Raw genomic sequence first — 17,492 nt, 5'->3', positions numbered from 1 at the left:
ACAGGAATTTTTTCGAAATATAATCAAAAAGAATTCTAGGAGGAGAAGAAGATGCATTTACAGAGAGAAAACATACATTGGAGAGCCTACAATGAAGAAAAAAATCACCTTTGGGTAAAAGAAAGGGTCTTTATATATTCTAGATTTTAATGATGAAAGGATTTTCCTAAATAGGTAAATCTTTGTATGATTATCTAGACAGTAATATAAGAAGTTAAAATAATTGAGAAACAAATTATGTATAACTGCACTGACTATAGATATTTGAATTAATCAGTTCTAGGATGTTTCAGGCTATTCCCCTGATACTAGTATACTGATGTGAACCAAAATTTTTGTGCATATTCTGACATGACAGAGCTTATTAAAATATTTAGTTTATACCTAATCATTCTTGCTGTTTAGATAAGGACCAAATTTTAGTGAAGCAGATTTACACATCCTCGATTAAACAATAAATGTCTTCAAATATTACCTTGAGTTCCAATTTTGAAATTTCTATTTTAAGACTAGACTTAATTGATTCCAATAATTACTGCAAATTCTTACATATGTTAGTTTTAGCAATAAAAGCTGCAAACTTTGTTGAAAAATTATTGTATTATATAATTTCTCTGACTGAATCTATTATCCGTGAAATATAAGGTAAGATGTGTATACTAGTCCCTACGTTGGGAAATAGCCTTAATCACATTTTTTACAAAACAATTAAGAGACACCTATTTAAGGGATGATATTCTAAGATATATGGATATTTTGAGACCTTCTCTCAGGAAGAGACTGAGGGTTCTTTTAAATTGTCTATTTTGCATATAGCCTCAGGATGGATCAGCTAGTCTATATACTTAAAAATTACAATGATCAAAAAAGGTGACTTATTTTCATATATTGTTAGGTCTGGCATCAATTACTATCATGAGAAAAGGCCTTAAAATTACCTACTAGGCATAAAAATCAAAGGAGACTTCTCAAATTTAGTATAGGCCAAAACAAATTCAGAGAGATTTTCAAAAGGTTAAAATACATGTATTGTAATGTTTCAGAATTTATGCCAAATGTCTGGCCTCACCTAGAAAAACATTATGCTGTACTTAGCTAAATTTTAAGGTAAAAATTATCCAAAAAAATAATATAAAAAGAGATTTATCTTAACCATGTCCCAATAACACAGAATAGGGACGAACCTAATAGTCTGTTTGGAGCACAGATAATTCCCCAAAACAGATTAATATCCAAGAGATAAACAAGATGCCTTAAAAATAATTTTAGTAAGCCTTTAGGGAATTTTTCTATTTTCATAGAGAGACTCAAAAAGACAGCACAATGCCCTGGATTTATAGGGGGTCACCCAATTTCAAAATATGAGTTTATCATCCAGTTAGCCCCAGACATTGCAAGAGATTACAGAGGTTAATATGGTCCTATCCAAGTTTGGATATAACACCATAATTTGAATGGAGACCAAATTGGAGAAAGGGAAACATGGGGACAGAAAGAACTGAAATGCTAATCTCATCCCAAGAGAAATAAGCTTCCTGGGTAAAAATTTTACTCCTCTTTTAAGTTATAAACCGATTTTGGAAGCCTCTAAACATTAAAACAGGGTCTTATTTTGAGCCCTTGTCAACAGTTTGTCACTGAAGAAAAATAACTCTAAAAAATAGTTACCCCTAAAATATTAAACAGACAGCCATAATCAAGTCAGCTCAACAGCCAATAGTTTATCTCAATAGAAAGCTTAAAAAGTAATAAGCCCATTCTCTACCTTAACTAAAAACAAGGTAATGCCCTACATCAAATGTTGGTATTTTTAAAATTAGAAAGTCAAAATTATACATATTACTAGAGCTAATCTTGCTACATTAAGTAAAGCTATTAAAGATGTTCATACAACTGTTTATTTATACGTAAAGATTATCTTAACATAAATCCCCCAAATGTCATTGCTAGCTCAATGTCGTATAAAGTTCTAAATTAGATCACTGCCTTAAGCAATACTGTTGACCTGTTTTTACCCATTAATATTTGAGACACTAACTCCCCATACTTAGGTCAACATTATTGTTTAATAACAATAATGACAGTTTTTCATAGATTGGTATATAAAAGAATATTCATATTTTTCTATTTCATTTTGTTAATAGTAAAAAACAAAATCCCTCTCCTATACTTATTAAACATATGTATTTTCTATTCTAGAAAGATGTCTCTCTATATATATATTTCTCATGCCCCTCATAAAAGCCACAGCTTCTAATTTAGGAACTCTGTCTTTCACTTCATTCCAAATTAAGATAATTATTTAAGTTAATCTAGAGCTAATTTCAAAGTACAAATATTTATATACAATTTATTATATTATTAATTATTGGTAATTCTATTAAAGTCAAAATCAAATCATACATTTGGTAGAAATTAAGTTTCCATTTACCATGGTCCCTTTAAACAACTTTTGTTAAGTTTCATTACCATCTAGAGATGATAGATCTTTTATTATATATTTATATATATATTTAAATATTTGTACTATTGTCTATAACTTAAACTAATGATTCTATGGCTTATGCAAGGCCTCTACTCAATTTTATTGAATAAGGAAAAGGGGATAACAGGACCCTATATGCACATACTGGATCTTACAAATATTTCAAAAAATTTTCTTAAATTATGATATTAAAAGTTTTACTGCTGCTGAACATGGTTCAGTGAGCTAAATCAGAAACCTGTCATCGTGGAAAGGCTGAAAACCCTGACACAGGAAGGTAAATCTCCTGCTGAAATAAGGAAATTTATTCGTGGGAAAGTGTGCTCTGAAGAGAAGTCCATGGATGTGAATGAAAACACTTTTGGAGAGATTGGGCATGTAACTCAAGGATCCCTTCACCCATCTATGCACAAGTGAGGTAGGATTGGAGGAGCATTTTGCTTCACAGTATAAATCTTCATGACTTGCACAGGAGACTCACAAGTTTTATGAGAATATTGTACCAGTGAAAATGCTGCTTGGATTAAAAATGCCAGTGAAAAACAGATTTCCAAAATTTGTCAATCCTGCAATGGGAAAAGAGGAATGCTCATTCCCACACATGGGTTACTCTTCAAGGAAAGAGAAGAATGACTGCAAGGGCAAAGGTGTTAGTGAGCAGAGAAGCTCATCCACTGCTGGTGCAAAGATAGGGACTGGTGCAACCACCACAGGGAGAGGTGACAAAGCCTCTGAGGGCACAGAGGTTGCTCGAGCCATCACAGAACCAGAGGCCCACTGAGTCATGTCAGGCACAGAGGGTGATGGAGCTGAGCTGAAGATCATTTGTAGGTGTTGGAATCTGATGGAATTTGCCCAGTTTTTGGATGTCAAAATCCTTGCAACTGGTGACCACTTTGTTTCTTCTAATTTTTTTTTCTTCGAGTGTGTAAATGTCGCTCTGTGCCTACCCTACCACTGTATTTTGTCTTAAACCAATTTTTAGGGACATTGGAATGGAATGAATATACTTTGCATTTAGGGCAAATGTAAATTTTGGAGGACCACAAAACAGACTGCAATAGATTGGATAGTGCCCCCCAAATATATATCAACATCCCAACCAGCAGACTTGTAAACCCCAGAAGGTTACCATAAAACCAATTTGGAAAAATAGTCTTTACAGATGTAATTAAGTTAAAGATCTCAAAATGTGACCATATTGGGTATTCTAAATTGGATCAGAAAGGGCATTGCACATGCTCCTGAGTCTGCTGCCCCTGTTCTCTCTGAGCAAGAGAACATATGCTGTGTCTTCCTCAAGTTTCTCACTCATGATACCCAGGAATGAAGTCACTGCCTTTGGCTCATAGCATAATTATAATGTTTAAGATATTAATGGAATTGTAAAAAACTACAGTGCTCTACAGTCCTTATATCACTTAGGAGTGAGGCAGGTGCTTCTGTTGAAATTAAACCAAACTTTTTAGACAAGGATCAAATTCTTACTGAAAATGATGTCTACAGACTGACAGAGTAGTGGAACTTACAGGCATAGCTCTGCTGTCTGGAGGGTAGTGAGACAATTCTCAACTTCCTTATAAGTTCCCTGAACAAAAGCACTGGAATGAGAAGACCAGCAGCTGAGTCTGTCCCCAGAACCCATAGATGCCATCAGAGGAAAGCTCTGGGTAGTACTTATGTGGATACAAAACACAGAGTGTGATTAGGTGGGTTCTTTGTCTCACAGATTCAAGGATTGAAATCCATAAACAAAAGGGTGAGAGCAAAGTAACAGGATTCATTAGAGTAATAGAAAGAAAGCAGGGCTCACAAAAGTGGGGGTGGCAAGAGAGGGATGCCAATGGGTATCTGTTGTCTAGGGGTTTTTTAAGGTATATCTGATAGCACAGGTGATTGGTTGGGTGTGGAGTGTTAGCATGAACCAATTAAGCTCTTCAAGCTCCCAGCTTAATAAGCCAATCAGAAGTACATAATTTTGCCAGGTGCACCGGCTCATACCTGTAATCTCAGTGGCTGGGGAGGCTGAGGCAAGAGGATCACGAGTTCAAAGCCAGCCTCAGCAACTTAGCAAGGCCCTAAGCAATTCAGTTAGACCCTGTCTCTAAATTTTAAAAAATACCATAAAAGGTTGGGCATAATGGCTAAGTGCATAATGGCTAAGTGCCCCTGAATTCAATCCTCAGTCCCCTCCCCCCAAAACAGTATATGCCTGTGGTTTGACACCTCCATTGGGGAGAGAAAGCCCTTCAAGTTGGGGTCTACTTTGTGAGTGGCTGTTGCCAGGGGTATGGGCAAGGGTAACTAAGGAAGGGCTGCTGCGGTTGGAGCTGTGAAGAACAGAAACAGGTGTTCTAACGTAGAAGAAGTTGTTGTGGTTAAAACTAATTGGGTGTAGCAAACCACAAGATGTTCTCCAGACCCAATGTGTCCTTCCAGATTGACATGATGTCTCTCTCCCCTCTTCCTTTCCTTCTCCAAGGCCTTTATCCTGGCTGCCTATGGGAGATCTATCTTCCTCAGATAGTCTGACAGTGAGGATGAGTCAGAGGAAGAAGCCCTGCCTCCCCATCAGAACTCTCTAACACACATGATCAGCCAAAAGAATAAGTAGCAGTCAATACCAGGAGGCTCATACAAAGTGAACATGATTTAGTCAGGGGAAGGGTCAGGGGTGAGGAAAAGGGCCACATAAGTGAAGTAAAAAAAGGCTTCCAGCAAAAGACTTCTCTCATGCTTGGAAATTAATAAGTGGCTAAATCATTGAAGGAATCAACATTCTTTAAGTATTTTTCCCACAATTTTGTAGAAAGGCAGGTTCTAGACTATTCTTGCATATGGTATTTTGGATCAAGGAGCTGCTTTAGTCCCTCCTGCATTCCTTTCTCCTTTTCTGATAGCTGGCTATTCAGCCCTCATAGATCATTTGTCAAGGAATTCTTCAATGTTAGGGAGAGGATGGGAAGCAGGAACTCACTAGAAATGTGAAGAAGAACAGAGCGGACTCTTCTCCAGAGATACAGGAAATGGTTGAAGGGAACAGGAGAGCTGACAAATCAGAATCAGGTCAAGTCTGGTTTCTTCAGTCTCAGGTAAAATTCTGCCAATGATGTTACCTTGACTGCAACACACAGTAGGACCATTTAAGAAGTATGTCTGCATCTGGGGAAGTCCTCTGTTGTTAGGTCAGTAATGAGCAGTGAAATGTGAACTAATACCAGAGCTGGGTCACAGGGTTTCTTTGAAACTGCCTTTAATGAACAATCAAGAAACTTGTAGAGCAAAGAGATGTACTAACCCTGAGAATAAACACATGGAAACAAACAAGTCAAGAAAGAAAAAATCAATGAAACTAACTCCTGGCAGGGTCTACTGAGGTCATTGTGAAGTTAGGATTTATGGCCATAGGTTGCCCAATTTTGGAAGGGAAATTTCATTAACAGAGCAGGTCCCCTAGGATGAAGTCTGCTTATCATTGACCCCAGCATCCACATTAATGTAGAACTGGCTTGTAGATGAAGTCCCCCGAATGGCATGATCACCATGAAAGTTTTGAAGAGACCAGCAAAGGTCAAAACCTTTCCACACAATGTGAAGGAGTTAAACATCTGATACATAAAAGACTGTAGAAGATGGAACCCAGTGCTCCTGATAAACATCAAATAGTAATAAATTAGGCAGCAGCATTGAATCCTTTGTCATTTTCTTCTTGAAGACTAACCCCTCTTTCTCAAGAGTATTTTTTGCTTGAGCCTTACTTTACTTTCACTCATAGTAAAATTCTCTTGCTTGACTTTTCATGTCAGACTTTAAAATTTCCTGCACAGGGATAAAAAAACAAGGTTTGGAGTTTCAGCTCACACCAACACACAAGCAGAAAGCTCTGGGGCAGCTTCTCTGACCATGAAGTTGCAACAAGGCCAGGGTCCTCTGGAGCAAGCCCAGAAAGAAGAATCAGGGCAGCAATTTCTAGAGGGGAAGACAAGGCAGATGGGGTGAGCCATGATCCTGCTGACGTTCCTGTCATGTTCAGCAAGAGTATTGGGCCCTATTCACTTCTCCTAGCACATCACATGCTTTTCAGCCACTGCCTTCATTATTTCTACTGATTCATGCCAATGAACCAGCTTTTTGTTGTTGCTTCAGAAAAGAATGCTTCCTATCCTCGATTGCTAATTCTTACAGTGATGAATAGGGCAATTCAGATGTTCATTAACCATCTTGTTGGTATAAATTAGAGTCTGCATCTAAGCACACTACTTATTCTGAAATATTTGAAAGTAAATTACCACATAAATAAAATAATTTGATATTCACCTCATTCTTTGCTTACTAAGATAAAACGCCTTTATTGAACCCTATGACTTTAACAACAATAATAACTTCATCAAATGCCTATGTTTTCTGTCTAAACCAAGAAGGCTAATTCAGTCCCCTCTTCTGACCTTTCCTATCCAATCTATCTTCATACAATAATCTCAACTGTAAATACTCAAACACTAATGTGCAACAGATTTTGTATGTAGTCATTCCTGATTAAATATTAAACAAATAAATAATCAATGAATTATAATCCAATACGTTTATAAAATGATTATTTTTAATTGGAAAATTTTGTCACATGCCTGGTTTCTGTTCTGGCGACTAAAAGGCTCAGGGGTCACTCCAGTTGAACTGGGCTAACTGGGCTGCGCAAAATAACCACACAAGAGACACAAATACCTTTTTCTTTGGGGTCGCTGTGAGGGCTCCTCTGAGAGAGTCCGCAGAAAGAGAGAGAGTGAGAGCACGTGCTGACCCCTTTTATTGAGGAGAAGCTATTCAAATGAGGCAAGGGGTCAGGTTTCAGGGGGCTGAGTCTATCTTCATGATGTCCACTGTCAGCAGGTTGACTGATACCTGGGTAGGCCACACCCAAGGGCACAGTAAGAGAAGGGGACACACACTAGGCACTTCCATGGAAGATTCTATCCTAAACAGGGCAAGGGATTATACTACAAAGAAACAGGTGAGCGTAGCTTCACCCATGGGGCTGTAGCAAGACATACCCATGCATGAGACACCAACCCTCGGACCCAAGAAGGGTGGGGAAAACTCTGCCACATTTCTGTGACTGAGCACCTCAGCACCCAGCAGGGGAGTGTGACTCAGTCACATGTAAGGTTGGTCTCCCACAGTCACATTTTGTGATCCAGTGTCAGTTTTCAGAATATTGGTCATTTTTGTTTCTTGTGTCATTTGTAGTGCATGTGATAATAAGAATTCCAATGCTATGAATATCAACAATTGTTCCTAGTCAGACATACAAAGAGAGAAAAGGAAAGGGATTTTCTGACAACCCCCATGCTCAAAACAAAAGTAAAACCACCAAAAGTCTTTTAAGGCAAATATTTCACTAGCTTCCTTTAAGGGGGACATTCAAAAAATGATTTAACATTAACAATAAAAAAAATTACCTCCATTTCCTTATTATCTAGTTTTGTTTTTTGTTTTTTTTTTTTTTTTGGTTGTTGCTTCAGGAGCCCAAATTTTTTAACTGAATCACTTAAGATGTGATTCATTTTTATACTGGGCTTTCTTCACTATATCAGAATTATTTCAAAAAATGAATTGTCTTCCATGTTTTCTTAAAAGACACAGAAAAGCTTATTTGCTTTGCATGAAGCTTTAAGGCAGTATTTAACCAAGCACCAAGCCAGACTTACTATTATTTTCGGCTACTTTATTAACTGTGGGGCTAAATGGCAAGATAGGGATACTCATTTCACATATATGTTGGAATATGAGATGCTGATTTTTATTAAATCATCACAGGTGAACTCCTTTAAAAAAATAGTACACTTAATACCTCAGAATATACAGTTTAAAATGTTATCATGAATGCTGGTATATTTGTTACAAACCAACTGTAAATAGTTTTAAAAAAACTCTAATTTTCTGATGTGACTCTTTTATCATTATATACTCAAGAATGATTTCTCACATTTAGCAAATTATTCTTTACATAACAGAAAAGTAATTTTCATTTTTTAAAAAAGTTATCCCAATAAGCATTCTAGTGTTTTTAATTATGAAGTGATATACTTTTAGACTCAACTTGGGGTTTTATACTCTGTCAACTCAAGCAGAATAGCAAATACATAGATTGAGCTCTATTCATAAACTTTATATATATATATTCTGTTCATTAAAATACTTTGTATCAGCAAAAACAATTTCCAACACTTGTTTTAGAGGTAATTAAGTAACTCTGTATAAAAATAAATACACTTTCCCCAGTGACTGGAAAACTTCTTTTATTTTTTAAAATATTAAAAAATAATAATAATTTTAAAGAGTGACAGCCCTTAACTCTTTGCTGGTGCCTGCCATACTGCCTTTCTTTACTCCATTCTTAGCTCTGCTAGTTTCTTCTTGTATGTAATGATGAAAAGGGGATGTAGGTGGGTCATGACCTTTGTGTTTGTCCCATTTCCAAATTTCCCTCTCCAAAAAGCCAACCAAATAAACAAAAAATATCTCAATGGTGCAACAAAACAAATACCATTTTAACAGTTTGGCAAGTGATGTATTCACTTAAGTGGTTGTTAAGCAGTCTGTAGCAAAAGCTGCTTTGCGGTAATAGTGGAAAAACAACAAATTCTCAAAAGAGACCAGGATGTTCTAAAATCTTGACAAGGTCTCTTACCAGCTTCTTCCTCTCACCTCTTTGGCCCCGTATATCTGTTGCATATCTACTGCAGTAGGCTGCAAAACATATAGCAAAAATGATTCATGTGAAGGAATTTGATATTTGTAAATAAAAACACAAGGTGAAGAGGTGATACATGGTCAGCCTAGCAGGACAATTCTGAGCATGTGCATACATAGGTGAAGTCCAGTCTGTATTAAGTTTTGAAAAAGCCAGTTTTTTCAAACTTTCTTTTGTTCCTTGTGCTGACCACAACAAATTTTGAAAGAGTTTCGCTCAAATGGGGTTAAAAAAAAGTCCAGTAAGCAGCAGAGAGAAAGAATGACTCACAAGGCTCACTGACTGTGATACCACCAGAGAGATTCTTGGCATTGGAATCACTGATGATGTATGAATAGAACTCTACAACTTGTTCTACAAATTCAGGATTCAGATGATTCTCCTCTAACTGCTCCAGCTGTTTAAGGTATTTCTTGTGAGCATTCTGGTCAAAGATGAAGCATTTTCTCTTTGGGAAGAACTTTCAAATGCATAACTGAGGCTCATTAAAGTTCTTACTTTTTTATTAATAGCTGCAAGAATAAAAATTAGATGCAATGAACTTTAAACTAATTACCCCAAATACATTACCACTTCAACTTTATAACTTTTATAAAAAGTAAGAACAAAAATAATCTGATGATGAATGAGGAATACCAAAAGTTAAAGGAACAGGGAAAGAAAAATCTTTCTCCAAGAAAATGTATATAATACAATTTTAAATTGGATCTAACTGATCAAGTTAAGCAATCTTTTCATTGCCTCTAACAGAACAGTCAGGATAACACAGCTACATAACTATAATCTTTAACATCTGCTTGGAAATTGTCATTAGTGTATTGTTTTCTCTCTATTTTTAATTCAACCATCCATCAATCCCAGTAACTTTGTTTAGCTTCAGTGCATGCTCCAGGTACTCATCAGCAGTGAAGGGTTTTCCCATCTGCTTCTAGTTGCTGGGAGAAATCTCTCAGAGTCCACACAAAGTTTGGAAAGAAGCTCACAAAGTAGGCTGAGTCATCTACCTCACTATTCCCAGGTAAGGATTTTGCCCTGATTCGATTTGTCAGCTCTGTCACATAGCCGAGATGTCACATTAACAAAATTACAGGGGGAAAAATGCCACTTTTTTTGGGTATCTTTGCTGCTGCCAGTGCTTACCTAAAACAATGTTTTATATTTATTAGCTCACTCATATATTCACAAACACTCACTCACAGAATTCACTCATTCATAAACACTTTTTGAACATCTACAATAAACTAGGCAATGTCCTAAGGATTAAAAATCCTACAATCAATGAGACTTCATAGTGATGGGGACTAACAATAAACAAGCCAACAAAATATAATAAATCTAAACATTGATAATGATTATCTTGAAGAAAATTTAATGAGGCAAAAAGTTAGAAAATATCTGCATGTGTCGGTATGTGATGCTGATTATGCAGTGGTCCACAGAGATGAATGTGCTTTCACCAGCAATCTAAATGAACCAAGGAAGCCATAAAAAAATCCAGTGGAAGAACATTCCGGACAGAAGTCACATCACCTGCAAACTCTGAGGAAATCACTAGTGCATACAACCCATATCATGAAGTCTACTGTGATAGGGTAGGTGACTTAAAAGAAACAGGGTTTAGGATGTATAATCTCTAAACCAAAGTAAGGAGTTTGAATTTAATCTAAACTAAATGAGTAGCCACTGTGGGGTTTGAGTAGAGAAAGAATGTGATGGTATGGTTTTTTAAAAAGGAACATACTGGCTGGGATTATATCTGTCAAAGTCAAAATTATAAGCAAAAAATAAATAAAACAGGCAGTCAGGAACACAACCAAGATGAGAGAGTGGAAGTGAGACTAAAGCCCTCTAGGAGGTACTGAGAATAAGTCAGTCTAGGGAAACAATTTTGCCAGTGCAGCTGAAAGGATTCATTGACTAATACTTTCTGGGATGCAAGGGAAGAAATCATACCAGATGATTCCTAAGTTTATGATCTGAGCCTCTTTGTCAATGATGTGAGAATTTACTGTGTTGGAAATGATTGGGGAAAGAGTAGTTCTGGACAGGAAATTAAAAGGAATTTTAATTTTGAGCCTGAGACATCTCTTACACATGTAAGTGGGGATTTTACATCAGCAGCTAACTACAAAAGTTGGAACTTGGTTATAACTGGAAATACAAACTTGATGGTGACTGATAAATACTTGCAGCAAAAAGCTTTGAGATTGGCTGAGATCACCTAGGGACTAAGAGTAGACAAAAAAAAAAAAAAGAGAAGTATAATAATTAAAGAGTTACTAATTTCAGAGGCCATAATAAGGATGAGGATGCAGCAAAGGAATTAAAAGAAGGACTACCAATGAGGAATGTGGAATATTAGAAAGCTATGACATTCTGAATACAAAAAAAAGCAAGTGTTTTAGAAAAGTGGATGAGATCAATCAACCAGAGAGCAAATAAGATGAGAATTACCTAATAGATACAGGAAAGTGAAAGTGAATTCAGTGCAATGCTTGGAACTTAAGGTCATGGAAATGCTGAAGTTGTTGATAATGACCTAGACTAAGAAATGAAGAAGGGTGGTGATAAATACATGAGGAGGTGAGGAAGTGAGGGAGTACAGAGACCAGAGTGTTATGAGTGTCTATGGGTTGCTCGTCTCTAAAAAATGCCAATAGCTAAAATCTTTGACAGTGAAGGGTGTGTTTACTGTGTGGTTGTGGTTTTCTAAAAAAAAAAGCTTTTTTTCTAGTTTAGTGCTATTCTGAACTGCAAAAAAAAAAAAAAAAAGGATACTGCAGTTGGTCCCTGGCCTGCTGATTGACGGTTCCTAGGCTATTGTAAATAAAGGAACTGCTCAGGGGGATTGCCAGGGCAAAGATCCAGACTTCATTCTGGTTGTCTCCCTAGAAGCCAGTGCAGAAGCCACACAGAAGAGTGGCTGAGAATGTGCTTAGTTCAGAGGGACAAAGACTGAATTTTAGTTCTGTCTTCATTAGATGTAGAATAATGGGTAAGTCACTTTGACATGCAATAACTTTTTTCACTTGTGTAAATCAGACCCCATATAAATGTATGTAAGAGTATGAAGTACAAAAGCACTTGATAATATTTTAGTAGCTATTTTTTATCAGCTACTAAAATTCAAAGTAGTTTAATAAGGGTATCCTACTTTAGTTCCTGACCCTATTCCATTTCCATGACTTCTCACAGTAAAGAATGTTTTAGCAGTAGTTAAAATAAATTCATTTAATAAGAGGTTTCCAAGCCTTAGATTTATAAGGGTAGTAATATGTATATATCTTTAATGAACGAAGATGTCATCATTAGATCTCATATTTTGCTTCTGTGAAAAAAGGGTATTCTTATCATCTTTATGGATCCACACAAAAAGTCAGGCATGTTTATGAAAACTATAGCCCAGTTTAGGGATGTCTTCAGTCACCTCACAAACATTTTACTATAATATGAAAAAAAAAAGACTAAAAATAGCTGTCATTATTTTATAGATTGACCCATAATTAATCAATTGAAGTGAGTCTCCACTCTTAATGCATATACCAAGTAAATTCAAAGAATAATACTTTAATAAGATGAGTCAGAAGCATAAGTCAAGGAGTGGGAGTCACAAACTCAGGGCAGGGTATTGTCTGATATGAGTAGAATCTGAAAGTTTTTTGGTTTTTTTTTTTTACTTTCTCTATATATTTTAGTCTCTCAGTGTCAAGCAGAACTAGTCCCTCTGTGTGGTCTGGTTTCTGGGGAAGAGGTACACCCAAATCTAGATTCCCTTGGTGTGGCACTGCACTGTATAGCCCAGAGAGAAACCTGCAGAGGAGAATAAGGATGGACAGGCGAAGAGACTGAGAAAAAGTTAATAAACAGTTAAAAGACATAAAAGAAATTGCAAGTAGTGATTTTAATTACAATCCTAGAAATAGGGAAACTAGAGTATCCAATGCAGTAGGAAGCCTTCATTTTACCTTAAAGCTCAAAGGAAGCTTGATGTTACTACATAAACATTCTACTAAATGTATCATAATGCATCATGATGTAAGCTTATTTTCTTCATTAATACATTATTTTTCCCATAAATACATACATACTTTTAAATAGGAAAATAATGTCAAAGTGAGATAAGTGAGTTGATTAACTCGAATTCTATACACAGAATGTAAGGAGCCCACTGGTGGGTGGAAAGTTAGCTTTCACTGTATCTCCCTGACTCTGTCTCCCCTCCATCCCCAGGCTGGATGCCCACCGTGCAGTGGACAGAGGGCTCAGCAGAGCTTTGCTGGTGACACCCACCCTTTTTCTTCCCAGCCAGCTGGTTCATCAGGTAGGATTTCCCTGTGCAGCAGGGGCCCATGACGGCCACCACCACTACAGGCTGTGTGATGGCTGACAGGAGCTGCAGAGCTTCCTGCTTGACCACTAGATGCCCCTCTAGGTTCTCAATGAGGCACACAGGGCCTGGCATGCCCATCTATGAGGCCATGTCTGGGATGTTACTTTGTCTGCAAGGGAAGAGGTGGGATGGGCAGCAATTTCTAGTCAGTAAGCTGAGCTGAACTTAACAGTATGGACTCAAATTTGGTCTTGCTCCCTGTACATTTTTAAAAGATCTGCCAGACTTTAAGGCTGTCCTATAGACTGGTCTCTTGGTTCTCTTTTAAAATAGTTGTTATTTTGAAATAGATTTCCAAAAAAGTTACATAATGCTATTAGAGAGTTTTCATATACCATTTCTGTAGCTTCCCCTACTGTTAATATGGTATATAACCATAGAACAATCGTTGAAGCCAGGATGTCAACAGTAGTTCAATACCATTAACTCACCTACACACTTTATTCACAGTTTACTGGTTTTCCTCTAATGTTCTTTTCTGCTCCATATTCCAATTCAGGACTCCTCACTGCAAGTCATTAGTCTCCACTCATCTTGGTAGCTCCTAATTCTTCATCTTTCATGACTTTGACATTTCAGAAGATTACAAGCCTGTCATTTTGTAGGCTGTTTTCAATGTGGGTATTTCTGATGTTTCCTTAATATTAGATTGAAATCATACCTTTTGGTAAGAATATCACAGGACTGGCATTCTACCTTTCTCTGAGGTTCACATAATGAGATTCATGATGTTGACATGATTTATCCTGATGCTATTATCTTAACTTTGATTAATTGGCTAAGGTGCTATCTGCCAAATTCCTCTACTGTGAAGTACTATTACTATTTTATAATTTAAAAGTACCCTTTGGGGAGATAATTTTTAGACTATTATGCAAATATAGTCTCATGCTCTCCTTTGTTGGCCACTAATTTTAGCATCCATTGATTAGTCCTGCTTGTAAATTAATTAGTATGAGATTTCCCTGAAAGTAATTTTCTTTTACTTTTTCTTTTCTTTTCTTTCTTTTTTTTTTTTTTTTTTTTACTTTGGGAATAGAATCCTGGGACACTTAACCACTGACATACATACCTGGCACTTTTTATTTTTTATTTTGAAATGGGGTCTCGTGAAGTTGCTTAGGACCTTGCTAAGTTGCTGAGTCTGGCTTTGAACTTGTAATCCTCCTGCCTCAGCCTCTCGAGTCACTGGAATTACAGGCATGCACTACAATGCCCAGCTAAAGGTGATTTTCTGTTCTCATCATCCCATACATTTATTAATTAGAATGCTACTATAAGAATTTGTATATTCTCTTCCATTTATTTGTTTACTCATACATTTATTTAGTTGTATCAACAAAGACTTAACAATGTTTACTCTGTGGGTTTTAGGAATTTATGATTAGTATTTATTTTGTTGTTCAACTAGTCCCAGATTTCTTCATTAAGAGCTCCTACATTCTATATTCTCTTGACATGCTTCTATTATATTTTTACTCTTTCTTTACTTTATGGTACTACAAGATATTTCAGGACCATATCATGTATTTCCTGCTTCAGTCCCAGAATTTACTCTTATTCCCAAATGCTGTGTTTCCTTTAATTTGATAAAGGAATTTAAGACACTGACATATCACACTAGACATGTTTGTTGTTTTTAGTCCATATCAAGGGGAAAGTTGAAATACAGGTAGGTATGATAGCAATGTATGTATATTCTACACCAGAATTTTGCCTACCGATTTCTATATATAATTTGAGTTCCTGATAGTATTTCCAATTTAGTCTAACACAACTGAATTCATTCAAACTTCTGACATTCTTCATTTTCTTTCCTTTTACTAAGAGAGGACTGGTTGCCAACATACATAATAGATTTATCTATTTGCATTAATTCTAGGATTTTCCATCTGAAATATAGCATATTTTTAAAGTTTCTGATCCAAAGCTCTGTGAAAAATGAATTTGCTAATGACAGTACATTATTAGTGGACTATGTATTCCAATGTTGCATAGTTCTTTCATTCTTCGCCCTTTCATGGTGTGGTTAAATTGTAGAGAGAAATGAGGTTCAAGACACTTAGATCAGGAAGCAACACTTTATTAGTGGCACCATGAGGGATAATTTACAAAGTCTGAGCCCTGAGCACAGTAGGGCTCATACTTTTATACATAAGCAAGTTTTGGATACATTAAGGCAAGGGAGTTGGTGCAATAATACTGGAAGGTGCATTCTACATTTCTTATATGAGTACAAGCTTGTCAACCACCTAGGAACTCTTAGCTCATACAGCTTAGGGACTTGTACTTCCCTAAGCCTAAAGGGAGACTGTTTTGTTCCCTATTGTTTCTTTTCCCATCTCTTCTACTGTGATTATCTATTAGGTACCAATTAGCTACTGTAAGCCTCTATACTTAAATGGCAGTAAGCAGAGCTGTTGTATGTCAATGTGTAAATCCACAGCCTGTCAGCTCTTAAACTGCTAACATTCCCATTTTGCTTTACCACAAATTTATTAATTTGTAGTATCGTTAGAGTCATTATCACTGTTTTTGTTCAATTTGGACCTTATTTGTATCTTGATATTTTGGTTGATTTTAAGTATGTGTTTAATTTTTGCTTATGTTAAACACCATGATTCTAAAAGTCAGAGCATTCCACTGCTGTCATGTATTTTTAAAAAATAGAATCAATAAAAGAGGTAGTTAGAAAAATGTCACTTCATCTTATAGTCCATTCCAATTCCAGATGTCTTTCTCTTCTTTCCACCACATTCCTGCCCATCCTGTCAATACAATCTTTTTGTTGCTGGTTTATCCTTGAATTTCCTTCATAAAAAATGTGCATATACAAGTATATTTTCTTATTTACATTTTCTAACAGTAAGATCAAATGGTGTATAGATACATGAAAATCACTCCATATCAGTTCATTGAAAACTTCCTCAATATTTTTGACAGGTATCTGCTCCATTATGTGGATTTACACAAGTTTATATCCTTGCTACCTCACATCAAGGCCTGCTCCATATAAGTATACCCAGGAGCTCAAGAAATGGTGTCCTTCTAATCAAAGCAAAAATCTTTTGTTTAGACTTATTATTTGATGGCCATTTCAGTGTTTGAGAAGTTTCAAAACAGTTGCATTTCAGTCAAGTCCATTCTGTCTCATTTGCAGGTTGAGCTACCCAGTGTGCAATGTCCTGCTGAGAAGATCCAGCAACCAGTTAGTTGGAACAATTCCTGCACCTCCATTGCCCAATCCAGGAATAGGTTACTCATTGCTAACCCAACAAAAAGATGACAAATGTTTATTAGGCACCAATAATGGCAAATCAGCTCTATAAGGCAGAATACAGACTACCATAAGATCCTGTGTTAATAGTCTGCAATAGTGTTCCCTGGGCAAGTGTACCAGACCAGGTCTATATGTTTGTACTTTGAGGGTATAGAAAGAATAAGACACATTTAGAATACATAACTGTGGTAGTCTGGCTGGGCACAAAAATCACGAGCCACTCAAACAGGAACAAATTTTATTTTTGAAACTCCCGCCAATGCCCTGTATGCTCCCGGGAAATATGCCGACCCACACACGCGGGCGTTCTCCCACACACACACACCAACAGGAAATCCCTCCTCCGGAATTCCCTCCTACCGCACTTCCCCAACCAATGGGAACTCTCCAGGAGTCCCGTAGCAGGCCGAGGTGGACAGCAGGGGGCTAATATCCATTTGAATGCAGATCTTAACATAATCATATCATCTCAATGGCTTGCTGGTGTCACCTTTCAACCAAAAATGCCATGCATCATTACTACTTGGCTATGGCTCTTAGCACATAACTGCCATAAACTGATACAAAGTGCTCCTTAAACACCTGT

At 36.7% G+C, this 17,492-nt stretch overlaps 1 pseudogene; it reads right to left on the bottom strand.

Annotated features, from left to right (window-relative positions):
* LOC124091911 (guanylate-binding protein 2-like) overlaps window positions 1-13,716 on the bottom strand; it is a 30,935-nt pseudogene extending 17,219 nt beyond the window's left edge.
* Between the last annotated feature and the right edge of the window lie 3,776 nt (window positions 13,717-17,492).

This window comes from Marmota monax, unplaced genomic scaffold (assembly GCF_021218885.2).
Source record: "Marmota monax isolate L192 unplaced genomic scaffold, Marmota_monax_Labrador192_F-V1.1 WCK01_AAM20220418_F8-fsc00046, whole genome shotgun sequence".
In the NCBI taxonomy this organism is placed as follows: domain Eukaryota; kingdom Metazoa; phylum Chordata; class Mammalia; order Rodentia; family Sciuridae; genus Marmota; species Marmota monax.
This window is presented reverse-complemented; position numbering and strand designations above follow the sequence as displayed.